This window comes from Phacochoerus africanus, chromosome 13, assembly GCF_016906955.1.
Source record: "Phacochoerus africanus isolate WHEZ1 chromosome 13, ROS_Pafr_v1, whole genome shotgun sequence".
NCBI lineage: Eukaryota > Metazoa > Chordata > Mammalia > Artiodactyla > Suidae > Phacochoerus > Phacochoerus africanus.
Genome location: NC_062556.1, coordinates 23,825,503 through 23,831,369, shown reverse-complemented (window position 1 = coordinate 23,831,369; position 5,867 = coordinate 23,825,503). Strand labels below are relative to the sequence as shown.

Sequence of the window (5,867 nt, the reverse complement as noted above, 5' to 3'; positions counted from 1 at the left end):
TCCTGTAAATCTCTGTTTTTACCTTTCCATCCCTTTCAGAGCCTCCCTCTCCTAAACAATCCTTGCATTCAGTTCCCTCGTAAATATTTGACAAGGATTATGTTTTCCTAATTAGATCCTCATTCGAAGGAAGGCATCGTTCTTAACATTCAGAGATAAGGAGCCAGACGAATCAAAGGACTTGCTCAAGGTCAACCAGGTACACGAGGCAGAGCCCCTCGTCTGTCTCCTGACTCCAAATACAGGTCTTTATCCTCTGCCCAGTGTTGTTCCCATTGAGATTGTAGCAATGAAAAAATTATATAAAGATTTTTCCAAGATCATATGAAAGGTATATCAGATTTTTTTCTCTTCTCTGGGCGTTTAAATTTGAAAGAATGTTAAGGTTAGGGGATATGGCTTTTGTTTTGATTTGTTCTTGGAACAAGTGAATATATTAACTAGATTGGAGGAATGCCACGCAAGGGCGTATGGTTATTCGCCTGACATTTGACAAAGACGCTCATGAGAGCCTCGTGGAATAATGCCTTTTGGTGGTGCAGTCACATGGATTAGCCGATGACTGAAGCAGGATGAAAAACAATCCTCATGCTTTATGCCGTCATAGCTCAGCATCTTGCTCTGATCGTCTTGATTATTGCACCTCGGAAGAAGAAGAAGAGTAAAAATATTGAAAATGCTTTGGATTTAGAAACATTTTGATAAGTATACGAATCAGAGGTATATTTTGTACAGGTTCCCACATCCTGGGTGCAAGAATATTTTAATTCCTTAATGTTACTAAATTAAGGATTAAACGTGACTAATCACGACATCAATTGATTCCATAATAATACGTCTCTGTTCTCTGAAAAGGCCTTATGAGGAAGGGTCCACATTTGAAGTAAGGGGCTTGATGGAGATGGGCCTGGGAGGTGCTGGCCTGGGAGGGATGGACAGGAAGGGGGCTCTGTAAGAAGGCTCAGTTTGGAGTTCCCATCATGGCGCAGTGGAAACGAATCCGACTAGGAACCATGAGGTTGCGGGTTTGATCCCTGGCCTCGCTCAGTGGGTTAAGGATCCTGTGTTGCTGTGGCTGTGGTGTAGGCCGGCAGCTGTAGTTCCAATTAGATCCCTAGCCTAGGAACCTCCATATTCCGTGGGTGTAGCTCTAAAGAAGCGGCCCTGAAAAAGACCAAAAAAAGAACCAAAAAAAAAAAAAAGGTGAGGTTTGGAAGGGAGCTGCTCATCCAGAAGGCTCATTTGGGGTGGGAGCTTTTCGTTTGGATAATACCATGTCTTGACTCCTCTTATTTCTCCTATGGAGCAAGCAATGGAAAATAAGAGTCTAGAAGCATGAAGTCATAGTTTATCATAGACCATAGACCACATCCATTTTCTTTTTTCTTTTTTCCTTTCTTTGGCCACACCCATGGCACATGAAAGTTCCCAGCCAGGGATGGAATCTGAGCCGCAGCTGTGACCTACACCACAGCTGTGGCAACACGGAATCCTTAACCCACTGCACCCGGCTGGGGATCAAACGGGTAACACCCCAGAGACACACCGGATCCTTAACCCACTGTGCCACAGTGGGAACTCCCACATCTATTTTCTTGATAGCAGAGGAGGAGGAATAGGAGAAAAAGCATTTGGTGGTGCTATTCCCTTCTTGGCATGTGATACCCAATAAATAGCCTCCCCCTTCCCCAAGTACAGGGCACTGGTTGCTAAATTTCCAACATCTTTGAACAGTTAGGTTTAGATGAGTTTACATATAAGTCCCAGTGATTCTCAATCATGGATTCCAGTGGACGCTTGGAAAATGGTGGGGTCATTTTTGGTAGACACAAGGGCTGGGGAGCTTGGTGTATGTCTGGGTAGTAAGGACACTTCCACACAACAAAGACTTATACTAGAATTATCGCATCTGCCCTCAGACAGATGTGGTAGGGACTCTATTGTGATTGTCCTGCTCAGACTATAGAGTTGAGACTATACTGCTTCTGGGGCGGGGCTGGGGCTCCCCCCAGAAAAAAAGGAGGACTTCCAGGTATCCTTTTTATAAAAGATGTGATTTATAAGGAAAACGTCTCCTAGCTCTTTGGGGCAAGACATTCAAGAGTGTTTCTGGGAGTTCCCGGCATGGCGCAGCAGAAACAGCTAGGAACCATGAGGTTGCGGGTTCGATCCCTGGCCGTGATCAGTGGCTTAAGGATCCGGCGTTGCCATGAGCTGTGGTGTAGGTCACAGAAGCGCTTTGGATCTGGTGGTGTTGTGGCTGTGGTGTAGGCCAGCAGCTACAGCTCCGATTAGACTCCTAGCCTGGGAACCTCCATATGCCATGGTATAGCCCTAAAAAGACAAAAGACCAAAAAAAAAAAAAAGTGTTTGTGCTTGGGACAGATGTGGGACCACCTGCAGGAGAGAGTCAGCCCAGGATCATGTTAAGTTTTATTGCTTGGAAGGACAACAGATCTCAGCACAGAGAAGATGGGAATTGCTGGAGTTATGGCCGAGTTTCTTTGCGCTGTGAGGAACAAGCTGGCCTGTTTCATCCCGCTCCACTGGTGAATAGCATCTTTTCCACATTGTGAGGTTGTTGGAACGTGCATGTCCCCCTTTGGTGGGTGCATTTCAATGGCTGCAGCAGCCTCTAATGTCTGGGGGGCAAGGGCAGTGGTGTAAGTGAAAAGAGCACCGAAGGCAGGCAAATCCTGAGGGGAAAAGCCTGCAAGGTCCACTCACCCCTTCCCACTTGGGAAGTTTCCTGCCAATGGCCAACTTTGGGAGACAGGTTATTTTGAGGGCGTTAGGGGCAGATGCTCATCAACACCATTTTTTCTTCATTGGCTCTTCTTTCTCTCTTTCTTTTTAGGGCTGCACCTGCAGCACATGGAAGTTTCCAGGCTAGGGGTCGAATCAGAACTGCAGCTGCTGGACTACACCACAGCCACAGCCACACAGTATCTGAGCTGCCTCTGCCATCCACACCACAGCTCACAGCATTGCTGGATCCCTGACTCACTGAGCGAGGCCAGGGATTGAGCCTGCATTGTCATGGATGCTGGTTGGATTCGTTTCTACTGTGCCATAATGGGAACTCCTTCCTTGGCACTTTTTTTTTTTTGTCTTTTTAGGGCCCCACCCGAAACATATGGAGGTTCCCAGGCTACGAGTGGAATCAAAGATGTAGCTGCTGGCCTACGCCACAGCTGCAGGAACGTGGGATCCAAGCCGCACCTGAGACCCACACCACAGCTCACGGCAATGCTGGATCCTTAATCCACTGAGCGAGGTCAGGGATTGAACCTGCATCCTCATGGATACTAGTTTGTTTCTGCTGAGCTACAACAGGAACTCCCTTGGTACTTCTGGAGCTATATCCCAGCAGTTAGAAGCTGGTATGTTCCATGAGATGGGGGCAGAAGTGAGACCTGCCACTTTTCGACCTGGCCCCTAAAATCTCCTGTGAGGTTCTTTGCTCACACTCTCCATTCCCTGTCCATGTGCACGATAGAGCCATTCCATAGGAGCGGCCCAGTTCCCTGGGTGTTGCCTAGAGGCCAGTGGCCCAGGAGAGTGGTCACTCTATGCTGGACTGAGACATGAGTAAGAATTAAATTTCTGTTGCCTTGAGTCACTGAGATTTGAGTTAGTTTGTCACAACATCATAGCCTACTTTTTGTGCAGAAATGTGGAAAGAGTGCTCATCAGTGAACTTTTGCCAATTGCCTGGAGAAAGGAGTACACGGTATGTGACATGTGTCTCTGCCTTCTGCCTGTTAATGATCTGGGTGAGGACACTGGTAGTCTGCTGATCAAATTGGAAATGGATGGGAGACTCAAAGGGGTGTCTGTGTACGTGATGGTGACACAGCGATTTAAAAATAACTTTTAAAATTAGAAAAATGCGCCAAGATGAAGATGAATTTCTATAGGGCTAAACAGAACCCCCAACACATATGTTTATGGCCACTTGTATGTCTTCTTTGGAGAAATGTCTCTTTGGATCTTTTGTCATTTTTATTTCATTTATTTATTTATTTACTTACCTACTTACTTACTTAGAGGTAGTTCCCTGGCTAGGGGTCGAATCACAACTACAGCTGACAGCCTGTGCCACAGCCACAGCAACTTGGGATCCAAGCCATGCCTGCAACCTACACCACAGCTCATCCTTAACCCACTGAGCAAGACCAGCCATCGAGCCCACATCCTCACGGATCTGAGTCAGGCTCATTACGGATGAGCAACAGTGCGTACTTCCAGCTCCTTTGTCGTTTTTCACTTGGGCTGTTTGTCTTTTTATTGTTCATTCGTAATGGTTCTTTTTCTAACTGGATCCTAGATTCTAATCAGATACATGATTTGCAAATATTTTATCCCATTTCATAATTTGTCTTTTTCTTTTTTTAAAGATTATTAAAAATATTTATTACAAGCAGATTCCCATTCCTATATTAAAAACACAACATATGTCTGGAAATATTCCGAGATGGAAACTGGAGGTTAAACCAATTCCCAAGACCCTATCAAATAAAGTATCAATGATGGGAATTTATTTGGAACTTAAAACTAGGGAAGCCTAGACACAATTTAAATGAGGGGAAAGAGAAAAAAACGAACCCAAATAAAGTCAGATTGTTTATATTTTAGCCTTTAAGCACAATAAACTGTACTATTTAATATATTTCTCCATGAATATTTTGTGAAATTCAGATTGCAGCATGTCACTCACCCGTCTTTTTGTCTTTGTTCTGCCAAAAGGCATCTACACTTTTACACAGTCCTTGAAAATAGCATCATCATCCCACCTTCTTTGAACTTTGAACCCTAGGCTGGGAGGGACCAATGAAATGAAGGAGAGGGTTTCCACTCAGAATGTTTTCTGCACGAATCCTATCTTCTTCAGCTTTTTGTTCACGTTCTTTCCTGGCCTGCTCCTCAGCTTTTTCATTGGTAACCTTTTCCATCTCTGCAAGAGCTGTATCACCACCATCACCGTCACTGTCCTCTTCCTAATCTTCATCTTCATCATCTGTTCAAGGATCCTTTGCCTCAAGGTTGGCAGTGGGAATCTAGCCTAACTGAGGCTTCTTTGATACTGAAGAAGAGGTTGTATGTGGTCAAGTTGGACAGTATCTTAGGTATTTTTTCTCTCTCCCAAAACTCTCCTGAAGTCACGGGGCCCAACCTCTTAAGGAGCCTCCTGAGTGGTTCCCTGTATGAGAGGGTAGGTTCCTACTTGAATTTTGCTCTGAGAGTTGGCTCAAATCACCTCCCTTTCCTCTCCCATCTATTGCAGGTACAACAGCAGCAGTTGGCTTGGTTACTGTTATCATGTTTTACGGTTGGCCAAGATCCAATGACTGAGGTTCCCACAGATGATATTAGAACTCCATCTCTGTAGTGTGTTAATAGTGTCTCTTGATGCACAAACGTTTTCAATTTTGATAAAATTCAATGTATTTTTTCCATTGATCACCTTTCTTTAGGTGTCCAATAATCTAGGAAATTATTGCCTAATCTAAGACCATCAAGATTTAACTTGTTTTTTTCTCTTACATTTAGATCTTTGATCTATTTGGGGTAAACTTATTTTGTGTAAAAATATGGTGTGAGGTAGGGGTCCAACTCCATTCTTTGCACATGTACATTCAGTTGTCCCAGCACCATTTCTTTTAATTTTTTTAAATTTTATTGAAGCATGGCTGATTTACAATGTTGTGTTAATTTCTGTTGTATAGCAAAGTGATATATATATTCTTTTTCATTACGGTTTATCCCAGGATGTTGAATCCAGCTCCCTGTTATGCAGTAGGGCCTAGTTGTTTATTCTTCCTATGTCTAAGAGTTTGCTTTTGCTAATCCCAGGCTCCCATTCC

General features: G+C 44.2%; 1 pseudogene; it reads right to left on the bottom strand.

Annotated features, from left to right (window-relative positions):
• Positions 1–4,660: 4,660 nt before the first annotated feature.
• Positions 4,661–5,324, bottom strand: LOC125113239 (spliceosome-associated protein CWC15 homolog; annotated as a pseudogene).
• Positions 5,325–5,867: the final 543 nt, after the last annotated feature.